This window comes from Prionailurus bengalensis, chromosome B2 (genome assembly GCF_016509475.1).
Source record: "Prionailurus bengalensis isolate Pbe53 chromosome B2, Fcat_Pben_1.1_paternal_pri, whole genome shotgun sequence".
NCBI lineage: Eukaryota > Metazoa > Chordata > Mammalia > Carnivora > Felidae > Prionailurus > Prionailurus bengalensis.
In genome coordinates, this window is record NC_057349.1 from 42,710,648 (window position 1) to 42,725,995 (window position 15,348).

Here is a 15,348-nt window from a genome sequence, read left to right on the forward strand (position 1 = left end):
CACATTGTAATATTAAAATATACAGTTTTCAACAACAAAAACAAATGTGAGGAATTCAAAGAAACAAGACCCCTGCTAAGGAAAAAGACAAATAGAAACTGTCCCTGAGGAAGCCCAGATAATTGACTTAAATGACAAAGACTTTACACCAGATACTTTAAATATGTTCAAAGCCTTAAAAATAAGCAAATAAATAAATAAAAATAAGTCTAAAGAATAAAAGGACAGAACTATGAGAACTATATCTCAACAAATAGAAAATGTTAATAAAGAGAAAGAAGTTCATATAAAACAAACAAATATAAAATCTGGAGTTGATAAGTACGAGAACTAAAGTGAAAAATTCACCAGAAGGCCTCAAAAGGATATCTGAATAGGAAGAAGAAACTAATCAGCAGACTTGAAAACAGGTCAATTGAGATTACCCAGGATGTAACAGAAGAAAATGAACAGAGCCACAGAGACATATGAAGCATCGTCAAGCTTACCAACATAAACATAATGGGAATGCCAAAAGGAAAAGAGAGAGAAAAGTAGACAGAAAAAATACCTGAAGAAATGATGGATGGTCACAAATTTGATGAAAAAAATTACACATCCAAGAAGCTCAACAAATTCCTAGAAAGATAAACCTAAAGAGATCCACACCTACACATAGGGTATTAAGACTGTACCAAGACTAAGAGAGAATCTTGAGAATAGCAACACAGAATCAAATCAGCATGTATATAAATCTTCAACGAGATTCCTCATCAGAAACCATGGGAAGAAAAGGCAGTGGGATAACATTAAAACTGTTGAAAAGAAAAATATAATTAAGAATTCTATATCTGACAAACTATAAATGAAGGAGAAATAAAGATATTCCCAGGAAAACAAAACCTTTGTTGCTGTAGACCCAGCCTCCAAGAAACACTTAAGGGGATCCTTCATGCTGAAATGAGAAAACACAAGACAGTAACTGGAATCCAAAGGAAGAGATAAGGACAACCAGTATAAAGCTACATTAATCAAAAGAGTGTGGTACTGTGAAATAATAGATAAAGAGACCGATGGTTCAGAACAAGAATGCAAAAATAGGCCCACATAATTATAGCCAACTTATCTTTAATAAAAAAGAAAAGGCAACACAAATGGAACACATGGAACTCGAACAAATGAACACCCATGTGGAAAAAAATGAATCTAACCACAGACCTTATGTCCTTCAGAAAAATGAACTCGAAATGGTTAACAGACCTAAATGTAAAGTACAGAACCGTAAAACTTACAAGATATAGGGAAAAACCCAGACGACCTTGGGTATGGTTTTTGTTGCCCTGAAAAACCTTTTTATTTTTAAATAATTTCAGACTTATAGAAAGGTTGTAAGCACAGCACAAAAAACTAGAAACTCTTTACTCAAAAGTTTACTTTAAAACAATAGCCAAATTATGGAAAGAGCCTAAATATCCATCAACTGATGAATGGATAAAGCAATTGTGATTTATATATGCAATGGAATACTAGTTGGCAATGAGAATGAATGAAATCTGGCCTTTTGTAGCAACGTGGATGGAACTGGAGAGTGTTATGCTAAGTGAAATAAGTCATACAGAGAAAGACAGATACCATATGTTTTCACTCTTATGTGGATCCTGAGAAACTTAACAGAAGACCATGGGGGAGGGGAAGGGAAAAAAAAAAGTTAGAGAGGGAGGGAGCCAAACCATAAGAGACTCTAAAAAACTGAGAATAAACTGAGGGTTGATGGGGGGGGGGGGGGATAGAAATGGGGGGAAAGTGGGTGATGGGCATTGAGGACGGCACCTGTTGGGATGAGCACTGGGTGTTGTATGGAAACCAATTTGACTTAAATTTCATATTAAAATAAATAAATAAAATAAATAAATAAATTTACATCCAAGTTAGTTAGCATATAGTGCAATAATGGTTTCAGAAGTAGATTCCAGTGATTCATCCCCTACATATAACACCCAATGCTCATCCCAAGTGTCCTCCTTAATGCCCCTTGCCCATTTAGCCCATCCCCCACCCACAACCCCTCCAGCACCCCTCAGTTTGTTCTCTGTATTTAAGAATCTCTTCTGTTTTGTCCCGCTCCCTGTTTTTATATTATCTTTGCTTCCCTTCCCTTATGTTCATGTTTTGTATCTTAAATTCCACTTACGAGTAAAGTCATATGGTATTTGTCTTTCTCTAATTTCGCTTAGTATAATACCCTCTAGTTCCATCCACATTGTTGCAAATGGCAAGATTTCACTCTTTTTGATTGCAGAGTAATACTCCATTGTGTATATACACCACATCTTCTTTATCCACTCATCTGACGATGGACATTTGGGCTCTTTCCGTACTTTGACTATTGTCAATAGCGCTGCTATAAACACTGGGGTGCGTGTGCCCCTTTGAGACAGCACACCTCGTATCCCTTGAATATATACCTACGAGTGCAATTGCTAGATCGTAGGGCAGTTCTATTTTTAATTTTTTGAGGAACCTCCATACTGTTTTCCAGGTGGCTGCACCAGCTTGCATTCCCACCATCCACCGCTTAGCATTTAAACACGTGGTTTGTAAATCTGCCTAACAGAGCAGGCCTAAAGAAAAAAAACACCTTATCCAATGTAAAAGCACAAGGGAAAATCCTTAGAATACCTATAAATGAAAGATTAAGGTAAACTGGAGGTGATTCAAAATACAATCACCCAAACATAACCACAACATAGTCTTATATAATTGGCGTATATGAATTTTTTTCTCATTCTCAGCAATTATACAAATATATAGTTCACCTACTTCCAAAAAAGGACTTAAACTACAAGAAAGGCCCAGACGAAAACAAAACCAAAACTATCGAACAAACTAAAAAGCTTATTAAATAACTAAGATGACAGTTATGATGGTTTCAGAAAGAAAACTATTTCAAATAACCGAGGCTGAGTTGATTAATTGAACACAGATCTGTTTTGAACTTCGTGTCAGCCAAAATTAAAAGAAAAGAATATTGGTTATATAGCTCCCGTTGTCTTCATAAGATGAGGCACAACAATTTGTCAGGAAACGTAACTCTTTCTCTATCTTCAAAAGGAAAGTGTCCTGCTAGGCTTTTCTGAAAGAGCAAAGTGAGCATTATAACTGAAAGAAGGTACTGTTCTGTAAAATCACTCATCTAAGGACCCACAGTCTGGGTATATCATACTGTCATCAAAATGGCTGGTAAAAAGACAAAGAAAACAGAGTGGCAATCATGGATTTGTCTTTCAGGGAACACAAACTGGAAAACACGTTAACAGCTGTACTGAAAACAAAAGAATGTTGAACAACTAACTTTGAGAAACCAAGGGTTACACAAAATCAAATAGTTTCTTTACTGTAGGACTACTCAAAGCCTTTCATATCGTCCATTAGCTGTTAAGCACCAAAATTTCCATTTTCCTCAAAGTTACTTAACTTTACCACCTTTTTGTCCAGAAGCAGTTGAAGTCTTACTCAGACCACATTTCAGAAAATGCTAATGCACAGGAACAACTAGTTCCCCACACTGTACCACTTTAATTACAGTATTGAAGTTATTAGTATTGTGGTCTCACTGTAATTATGACAGTTACAGTTTGAGAGCCTATTAAATATTGAGGATTACGCACATACTTCATCTTTGTTGAACTATCTGTCAATCCCTCAAAGCACTGTCTCCTCTCACTTGTATGCTTAGCAAAGACAAGTCTGTCTTACAAAGAATCCCAGCCTTTAAGTTAGCAATTTCTTCAGTTTATTCCTCTCATCCCATTATAAACTGAATTATTTGCTTTAAACATCTGTCTCTCGTAAAACAGATGTTTAGAGGGCAAGCATTGTTGGTCATTTTTTAACAATTTTATTGAGGGACACTTCACATGCCACACAATTCACACATTTAAGTTTTCCCATCCAATAATTTTTAGTGTATTTAGTGTTGTGCAATCATCACAAACTCACATTAGAACATTTTCATTACCCCAAAAATAAACCCTGTACTCATCTGTGGCTATTTCAACCCAACCCAACTCACCCTTTGTCCACAGCCCTAGGCAACCACCAAAGTATTTTGTTTCTCTGGATTTGCCCGTTCTAGACATTTGCCATAATTGGAATTATACAACACTGGAATTTTGTGATTAGCTTCTTTCACTTACCTTAATGTTTTCAAGGATCATCCATGTTTTAGCATACACTGAACTGCTTTTATTGACAAATAATACTCCACCTTATGAATAATCCACATTTATCAATTCATCAGTATATCGACATTTGGGCTGTGTCCCCTTTTTAAAAATTTTTTAATGTTTATTTTCGAGAGAGGCAGAGAGACAAAGTGTGAATGGGAGAGGGGCAGACAGAGAGCGAGACACAGAATCCGAAACAGGCTCCAGGCTCTGAGCTGTCAGCACAGAGCCCAACGCGGGGTTCAAACTCACAAGCCGTGAGATCATAACCTGAGCTGAAGTCGGATGCTCAACTGACTGAGCCACCCAGGCGCCCCTCTCCTTTTTTACTATAATGAAAAATGCTGTATACAAATTATGGGGTGGACAAATATTTTCACTTCTCTTCATTCCCCTTTACTAGGAGTAAAACTGATGGGTCATACGGTAAAACTGTTTAACCTTTTGAGAAAGTGCAAAAATGTTTTCCAAAGCAGCTGCACCATTTTCACATCCTCAACAATGCAAAAGGATTCGAATTACCCCAAGTCATCAATTTTGTTATCTTTGTTGATCACAGACATCTATGGGTGTGTAGCAGTGTATCATTGTGGTTTGGATTTGCATTTCCCTGATAGTTAATGATACTCAGCATCTTTTCATGTGTATATTGGCTATCTGCAAATCTTTGGAGAACCACCAATTCAAATCCTTAGCCCATTTTTAAATTGGGTTGTCTCTTATTTATATATTCTAGATACAAGTATTTTATCAGATACACGATTTGCAGAAATTTTTCTCCCATTCAGTAGGTTGTAATTTCCACTTTTTGATGCTGTCCATTAGGGCACAGAATGTTTTAATTTTTGGTCACTTTCGCTTTTGGTATATTTACAAATGTTTCACATGCCTCGAGATCAAGAACATTTATTCCGATATTGATTTCTAAGAATTTTATAGTTTGAGCTCTGACAGTTTACATCTATAGCTCATTGTGAGTTAACTTTTGTGTATGGTGAGAGCAAAAAATCTAAATTCTTCCTTTTCCATACTGTCTCAGTATTGTTTGCTCAAATATTCTTTGTGTATTAAATTGTTTCAGAACTCTTGTCAATAATCAATCATAAATGTGAGGGCTTTGGTTTTTGTTTATTTCTTTTGAGAGAGAGAGATCAAGAGCAAGTTGGGGAGGGGCAGAGAGAAAGGGGGAGACAGAATCCCAAGCAGCCTCGGGGCTGTCAGCACACAGCCTGATGCAGGGCTCGAACTCACAAACCACAAGATCATGACCTGAGCCAAAATCAAGAGTCAGAGGCTAAGTAACTGAGCCACCCAAGTGCCCCACATTTATAGAAGAATTTTTAAATTAGCCTGTCATTCCTATAAAAAAAAAAACAGGTGATACTTTGAAGTGCTACTTGAAGAGTATCTTGGCACCCTAACAAGTCTTCCAGTTTATGAGCATAGGGTATCTTTCCATTTATTTGGGTCTTCTATCTTTCAATGTTTTGTGGTTGCTAGTGTACAAGTCTTTCAAGTCTTTAAATTTATTCCTGGATTATTTTATTCTCTCTGATGTTATTGTGAATGGTATTATTTCCTTGATTCCCTCTTGTTTGCTGGCCTTACTGTCCTGGCTAGAACCTCCAGTACAATTATCAATACAAATGGTGGGAGAAGAGTCCTATTCATTTTCCTGATCTTGAAGAGAAACCTTTCAGTCTTTCACATTCAAGTTTGAAGTAGGCTGTGGGTTAGCTATACGTGCTCTTTATTAGGCTGTGGAAGCTCCCTTCTATGCCTACTTTATTATAAGTTTTTATTTTGAAAAGATGTTTTCAATATATTCTTTGGTATCTTCTGAGATGAGCATGTAGTTTTTGCCCTTTATTCTAATGATAAGGTGCATTACATTGATTTTTAGATGCTGAACCTACCTTACATTTCTGGGATAAATCAATCTTGGTCTTGGTGCGTAAATCTTTTTTATATGTTGCTGGACCCAGTGTGCTAGTATTGGTGAAGATTTTTGTGCTTTTATTCATAAGAGATAACGGTCTGTAGTTTTCTTGCAGCTTTCACTTTCGTTATCGGTACAATACTACCTTCATAAAATGAAGTGGGATGTAAGGTAGGGAGAGGTTAGTGACTATAAGGGCATGAGGAAGAGGCTTCTGAGATGAAGGCAATCTTCTATTTCCTGATCACATGCTGGTGTCATGGGTGTGTTCAGTTTACGAAAATTCAGTAAGCTATACACTTATAATTTGTGTTCTTTTCTATATGCATTTTACTTCACCCATTTTTTAGAAAAATAGAAAAAAAACACTATGACATATTTCTAAATTTGTTGTTATCAAGAATCCTTTCAGAAATTATCTATGACGTTCCATAAACTGCTGCTGATAGTTATCAAAAGCATCATGGTCATAAAAGACACAGAATGAATGGGAATTATCACAGATTGGAAGAAACTTAAGATGATGAAGACAGAACCTCTAAATGCAATGTGGGATACTACACTGGTAACTGAAAAAGAAAAACGCCATGAGGGAAAAACTGTAACATTTAAATAAAGTCTGCCATTGAGTTAATAGTTTTAATCAAAACTATCATTCCCTGGCTTCATAATTATACTACGGGTAGGTAAGTTGTTACATTAGGATAAGATGGGTGAAGAGCACATATGAACTCATTATACTATTTCTGCAACTTTTCTGACAGGCTTACATTATTTCAAAATAAAAAGTTTACAAAACATCATTTTGTGACTACATACATTCATGTAAGTTTTACTCAATGACTTACAAACCGGAAAATCTCCCTCCTACTAGACTATCATCTACCATCCTATCAAGTTTCCTAACCGAGAAGCAACCAATACCCTGTGTATTTTGTACATCCTTTCAAAGATTTTCTTTCTTTTCTATTATGTAAGTACAGCTGGCATAGCATGTTGTGTGAGTTTCAGGTGCCCAACATAGTGACTTGACAAGTCCAAACCCAGTACTCACTACAGTAAGTGTAGCTACTATGTCACCACACAACATTATATAATACTGTTGACTGTACTCCCTTCACTGTACTTTTCATCTCCATGCCATATTTAGTTTATAACTGAAAATGTGTACTTCTTAAACCTCTTCACCTATTTTACCCATTCCCCCACCACCCTCCCACTCTGGAAACCATCAGGCTGTTCTCTTTGTTCCTTTTTGTTTAGATTCCACATATAAGTGAAATCATATGCTATTTGTCTTTCTCAGACTTATTTCACTTAGCATAATACCCTCTAGGTCCAACCATGTCGTCACGAATGGAAAGACCTCATTCTTTTTTAGACCAAGTAATACTCTATTGCATACATGTATCAAATCTTTATCCACTCATCTACCAATGGACCATTAGATTACTTCCGGATCTTGGCTACTGTAAATAATGATGCATTAAACACAGCAATACCTGTATCAAATCAGTGTTCTGTTTTCTTTGGATAAACACCCAGAAGTGGAATTACTAGACCATATGGTTATTTCTATCTGTAAATTTTTAGGAATCTTCATACTGTTTTCCACAGTGGTTACATCAATTTACATTCCCACCAGCAGTGAACAAGAGTTCCCTTTTCTCCACATTTTCACCAACACTTATTATTTCTTGTCTTTTTGATACTAGCCATTCTGATTGGTGTGAAGTGATATCTCATTGTAGTTTTGATTTATATTTCCCTGATGACTGATGTTGAACATCTTTTCACGTGTCTGGTGGCCATCTGTCTTCTCTGCAAAAATGTCTAGTCGGGTCCACTTTAATCAGATTATTTGTGGGGATTTTTGGTGTTGAGTTGTAGACGTTCTCCATATATTTGGAATATTAATCTCTTATCATATAAATCATTTGTAAATATCCTCTTCCATTCACTTTATTGATTGTCTTCATCTTATTGATGGTTTCCTTTGCTGTGTACAAAAGGATTATTTACTTTCGTGTAACCCCATTAGTTTATTTTCAGACACTATTTTACGTATATGCAAGCAAATACATACATGAGTATCTGTGCATATTATTTTCTGCAGGAGTAGCTTATTTAGCAATTCCAGTTACAGAATCTGTGCAAACGCAGAGCTGAAAGATTCTCCTACAAGGACATCAGCTGCATCACTGTTCACTATACCAAAAAGTCAAACACACTCACATATATAAAATCACCAAAGGGGAGCTCAAGTGGCTCAGTCAGGTTATGATCTCGTGGTTCATGAGTTCGAGCCCTGAATCAGGCTTTGTGCTGACAGCTCAGATCCTGGAGCCTGCCTCAGATTCTGTGTCTCCCTTCCTCTCCTCTTCTCTCTCTCTCAAAAATTGAATAAACATTAAAAAAAATTTTTTAAACTGCCAAAAACTTGAATACAACCAGTTTGAATAAACATACATTAAAATACTATAAAGACATGTAAACAGGGTGATACACAAAACTAAGTGCTTATTCAAGAAATGCAAGGATCATTTAACATTCAAAGATCCCTATTTAAAAAGCTTCAGTTTTTTTTAAATTATAACCTAGAAACGTATATACTAGAACTGAAAATAAATTCATAGAGTTAAAAAATACAACTATGAAAACATATAATATAATCAAATGATATGCAAAGAGAAGAAAGCTATGCACCGAAGTAACTGTTCATCTGTTTTGGTTTTTGATGTTTTAGGTTATGTGACATAGACTGCAATGAGGGCCCAGTTCTTCACCCTTCCCTGTATATGGACCCTTTTCCATGTGACTTTGCTATTCTTCTCACTAAAGAGACTGCATCCATTTCCCATCCCTTGAACCTTAGCTAGACTTGTGATTTACCATGGCCAATAGATTAAAATGGAAATGATATGTCCACAACGACATCAGTCTTCAAAATGCACTGCATTTTTTGCACTTTATTACACTTCTGCGATCATCATGAGAACATACCTAGGGCTGGCGTGTTGCATGATGAAATAAAATTAAACCAAGTCATTGATAGCCAAGGACATCCTAGGTCAACAGAACTGTTGAAGTCCCATTCCAGACACATGAGCAACAATGATTTATAGTTGTATACCATAGAAACTTCAGGAGTGTGTGTGATACAGCATTATTGTTGGCTACAGATAACTTATACAAGATTCTTAACTATTTACTGCTTTAACAACAGTACTTTGGTTGTCAGAAACCTGTATTTTAATTCCAATACCTCTAAAGACAGAACACATTTCCCATTAAGTTTTTTCTTATGATCTTATCTTTATATTAAACTCTTCAACCAAAGGTGACATTAATAATTACTTATGCTTGTTTTGTGATTCTTACATTAAATCCTTAAATGTGATACTGAAACTCATTTGGGGTTCTCCATTTTAACCCAGTAGTCTCAAATTAATTATTTTAAAGATAAATTCTAATACCTCACAGAAATGGTTTTCACTACTAGCAGTAACTTCCTTAATTATATTAACTACTTCTATATTACTGTATAACAACACTATCCTAATTATCTTTCCTTTACAAAGAAAAGGACACTTAGAGCAGATCATCATGAAGTATTCTAAAATTAGCCCTTCTGCTACACATGGAATCCTGAGGCTAAAATAATCAGACAGGTTTCTATGGGCTACAACCAAGAGGAAAATGTAATTCAGGCACCAGTAAAAATAGATAAAAACAATTCAGATAATCACTCCTTATCTCTACTGCTCATAAATGTTCCATCACAAGTGGATCTGGAAGGCCAGATGCCAGAAGAAAATAGAGTGATATATGGTGAAGCCACAAGAATTCAAGCAGGTACAGATTAGATGGCTCTGATTAGATCATCCACCCACAGGGACTCAGGAGACACAACCCTGGGCAGAACCCGTACTATATGTGCTGAGGTTTATACACCAAATACTGCGCACTATTTGGCTCTCCTACTATGAAATATAAATTAATAATATTTCAAATCTATAGAGATCTATTTCTAACTATAATATAAAACACAAATCACATATTGGCCATGTTAAATATAAACTGCTGCCTTTCAAAAGTTCCATCATTATCTTATTCCATGAAAATATTACCAACTATGAAAATAAGTGAGTGGGAATGTGTAATTTGAAAATATTTGGCCAAAGAAAAAGCCCACTATGACTAAAACAAGATGGCAAATGACTTCATCTTCTTTTGGAAAATGACCTCATTATGACAACTAGCTAACCAACAAGCTTCCAAAGCCACTAACAGTAGCTTACAGAGTCACAGCTGTTACTTTTTCTAACAACTGAAAGTTGATTTCATTTTAAATGTCATTTCAAAAGAACTGAATGATTTCTTCAAAGTACTACAATTTATGAGCAAGAATGACATTGAGTAGAGCACAATGATAAGTCTGTGATTTGTTCAATAAAGATGATTATAAAGAATGACAGAACAAAGTCAAAAAACACCTCATTGTGGCATTCTTGAACAACAAGCAGACATATTTAGGAGAACTGAAAATCATTCATAAATAAGACAATAAATATAAAAAGTGCTTGCTTTGACCTTTAAGCAACAGAAAAATCATTTGATAGAGAAGGTATGATATAAATTTTTGATAACCAGCTTCTTTCAAAACAAAAACAGATGACTATTTGAATAAATTTTCTGAAAAAAATACACGAATAATTTATGCAATTTAAAACGTTCAGACCCCAGACACAATGGAAAACCTGTCACTATTAAAATTCCTGTGGAGTTCTGTGTCTCCAATTGTTTACCACTTTCGTTATTAAAACGCCCTACACAATGGAGCACCTAGGTCCCTGATGTCGTTTTTTGCTACATTGCCTACCCCACCTCTACTCAGTCCATTCTTATAAACAGATGTTAAACAAAGGTTCGCAAGGGGAGGAACTTTGGCTTCAACATAGATATGGGACCTGATACACAAATTATCGCCCTCGAGGCAGTGGAAGAGCACGGGAGACAAAATCTCGGATCATCTAACTAGCCTCACGGCCCACCAATGTTTCACATGTATCAATGTCAAGTGCCAATCACTATAAAACCCGCAGCCCCCCTCAGAAAGGCTGCCATCTCTCACGCCTCTACAGTGTTGCAGAACACGGTCCATCTCTTTAGAATTCCCGAACTTACCTGTCCCCATGTCCCCACAACTGCCACTACCGGTGCCACAACCTTCTTTCCTATCCCAACCATGGTACTCCTGGGTGCTGAGATGTAACGTAGTGAAATGTTTAAATGCACAGATTTGGGGGCCAAACTGTCTAAATTTCAATCTTTACTCCAAATTGAATTCAAATTCTGTACCATCTTCATAAAGTCTTTACCTCTGTTCTACAGCTCCCTTCTCTATAAACTGTGATAAGAATCGTAGTTGTTATATAAGGTTGTTGAGCTATAAATGAGCTAATGTATGCAGAGCCCTAAAAGAGTATACACTGTGAGTGTTAACTATTACCTTAAGATTCGGCGGAAGTGTCATATCTAGCTCTACTGTTATCCCTCAAATTAAGTTAGGGACACTTCCTCTGACATCCTTAGGTTTTGTTCATCCACTTACCTCCTAATATGCTCTCATGTTCTTCATCCATTTCTATATCACCAGCACTAAACACAATTACTACCACATACTGTATATTCAGGATACTTAGTACAATGAATGAAACAATAAAGTAATAGAGGATACAATGATTCCAAGGCACATGATCTTAACTATAGGATATAAATAGGCAGGAATATCAAGCATGGTTAGAGGATTTATACACTGCACAGAAGCACCTGGCTGAGAAAGCAGGTAACAACCGAACTACCCAGCCACACATCCTGGTACAAGGAACAGTACACCAGAAGAAGGGAGCGACTGTTTTTGCTTTTTAAACCCAAAGGTGCCATCTTCATCACTCCTCGGCCTTTTGGCTAAGATTGAGTGCAAAGGTGCCATCTTCTCACCATGTGTATGATACAGGGATTTTAACCCAGAGAGGGAGTCTTTTCCTAAGTAATCTCCGCAGAAAGAGCACCTTTCCTAAGTCACAGAAAGGATGAATCAATAAAATGTGGTATCTACATACAATGGAATTCAGTCTTAAATAGGAAGGGGAAATTCTGAAATACACACTTATGGATGAATCTTAGAGACGCTATGCCAAATGAAACAAGCCTGTCAAACAAAAAAAGACAAATATTGTACAATTGTACTCATACCTAAAACAAACTCAGAGAGAAAACAGAATGGTGGGCGCCAGGGGCTAGGGATGGGGAGGGATTAGGAGTTATCATTTAATGGCTGTTAAGTTTCACTTTGGGAAGATCAAAAAGTTCTGAAGATGGATGGCAGAGATGGTTACATAACAATGAGAATGTACTTAACACCTCCAAACTGTACCTTCAAAAATAGTTAAAATGGCAAATTTTCTACCTATAAACAAATTTACATCAATTTTTTTCTTACTTGCAAAAACAAAGGCAACTTCCCAACTTTAAATGATTTATACTAATAATTACTTGTGGCAAGATACCACACTTAGTTACTTGTGCATCTTGTAAACATCTTTTAAAATGTCTAACGGTTACTTTTGTGTACTAAAATAATACATTATTCAGTTACATATGCTGCACACTGCTTTCCTAAAATTGTAACATCTTTATGGCTTAGAATAGCTAATAATACGTAGTGACCTCTGCTTTAAAAAGTTTCCAGGTTAAAAGGACTCTGGTTATGTTTTTATTATACAATATTATGGGGCCGGAGGTACCCATTTCCTACAAAAATTTCCCTAATATAATCTTCTAAAGAGAATCCCAAGGCTGCCATCAGGTAATGTCTGAGCTCATCTCCCCGATCTGGTACATTTCACTTCCAGATTCTCAACTTTCACAATATGATGTCAACTCTACTCCAATTCAACCTCAAAGCGTAAGTCACTCCTTCCCTGGCAACCGAGAAGAACTGAAATCTATGTCTCTTTCAGGAATTACCACTGAGAACTGACAGTGACAGCATTTTTTAAGAAAAGACTTAAACATGTATAATTTGTCAGTTCAATAATGCTGGGGTCCACTTTCAGTCAGAATATTGTCTTTACGTAAAAAAAAAAAAATCACACATTCAAATATAATAACTATGCTGCACTAATGAAGAATATAGAGGACAAAAACCACGATGCATTCAGCAGTGCTTTAAAATGCGTTTGTGCTTTATTACCCACAGAAATAAGTGCATATAGTAGAGACACAGTAGGATATGCACTTGACAAAACATGTTAAAGTCTACATTCAATACTCTCTGAGTACTGTTGCTAAATCCATAGATTCCTTGCAATAATCAAGCTATGGGATACTCTAAGGTGCTCTTAAGATCCATGCCTTGATAAAGACAAATCAGTAGAGACAGCACAACTTTGTGTCTATCCTCTGTGCTTCAATCCATCTTTCCACCTACCATTCCCCCCTTCCACTGAACTGCACTTTGCTGTGACGACGTCAGTCAATACCAAAGCACAGGAGGAGACACGATCCTGTGAGTGTACCCTGTATACGTGATACAGGTGACACATAGGGTACCCAGGAAAAACTACTCTATTTCTAGAAAATCTACAGGGGAGGATTTTTTGGTCTTAGCATCATGAACAAAGAATGACTCACACACTTCCTTCAACCTTATAGGAAACTGAATCTTAACACTTAGTGCTTCCTAACTTTCTTTTACATAGTCCATCTTCAACAGTATTACATATCAACATGCTATCACACTCCCATTTACTTAATTAACATTTTCTTCAAATACCAACCCTTGTTTTACTTACATAAATTTTAAAGGGAATCTTTTTAATTACTATTATAAATAAAAATCTAGAATCATTATACAGAAGAGAACTGTAAAAATGAAAATGTTATTAAACTTTAATGACGTATTGCTACTTGCTTTTGGTCAAGCCTACTCGTGTAGGTTTACTTACAAATTACTTCAAAGCTAGTACATTACTGAGAATGTAAAGTCACCATCCCTTTTTGTCAAATACATTATTTGATACAGTTGAAATCCCTTTTGCACTGACTTCCCTCATGCTCTCTCTTTCCCTTCGCAGAAATAACCACTATTCCATACTTGGTGTGTATCCTTCTCACTCGTGTTCTGGAATACTATTCTTATGCACGATAAATTAGTATGGTTTTGTTTTTAAAAATCTGCATTAGTAATGCCACTGTTGTACAGTTTGTTTTGAGCTCAACTTTGTTTTCACAATGTACCCACTCATACTGATACACACTGACTTCCTTCATTTTCACTGTCCAGAGGCAACTGTTCTATGTATTTGTTTCTACTTATCCATTCCCCTCTTTGATATTTGGATTGCTTTTTAATTTTGACATTATAAGCAACACCTCAGTGAATGCCTTAGGCACATTTCTTTGTGCTCAGTTTCCTAGTCCTATGTGAAAGGTTCTCAGGTATATTGATTATTTGGGGGAGGGGGTATGGATTTAGAAACTGAAAAACCCAACTTTGCATCCAAGTTTTACTGAGAGTAGCAAACCCAACAGTGCATTTCACATACAAACCTGACTCCTGGGAGCCCCTGGGGGGCTCCGGGGGTTAAGCCTCGACTTGATTTGGGCTCGGGTAATTAACTCACAGTTTGTGAGATGGAACCCCGCGCCAGGCTCTGCGCTGACAGTATGGAGCCTGCTTGGGATTCTCTCTCTCTCCCAATCTCTCTGCCCCTCCCTCGCTCACACACGCACTCTCTCTCTCTCTCAAAATAAACATTTAAAAAAACCTGACTCTGGGGTGCCTGGGTGGCTCAGTCGGTTAAGCGTCCGACCTCGGCTCAGGTCATGATCTCACGGCTGGTGGGTTTGAGTCCCGCATCGGGCTCTGTGCTGACAGCTCAGAGCCTGGAGCCTGCTTCAGATTCTATGTCTCCCTCTCTCTGCCCCTCCTCCACTCACACTCTATCTCAAAAATAAATAAAAACATTTAAAAATTTTTTTTTAAAAACCGGACTCCTGAACACCATCCTGCTTTCCTAACTTTATATTCCATTTGCCTCCTTTTATTACTCATTCTTAATCTATTATACCTTGCAGCAGTGTTTCCACTTTTAAAAGCTATGTTAAGTTCTTTTTTGGAACAAGGAAGGGTATAAA

The 15,348-nt window shown here is 36.6% G+C and overlaps 1 protein-coding gene across 1 annotated transcript in view; it reads right to left on the reverse strand.

Moving 5' to 3' along the window:
* SUPT3H (SPT3 homolog, SAGA and STAGA complex component) overlaps positions 1–15,348 on the reverse strand; it is a 540,189-nt gene that overhangs the window by 441,127 nt on the left and 83,714 nt on the right. The gene's annotated exons all lie outside the window — the stretch shown is intronic.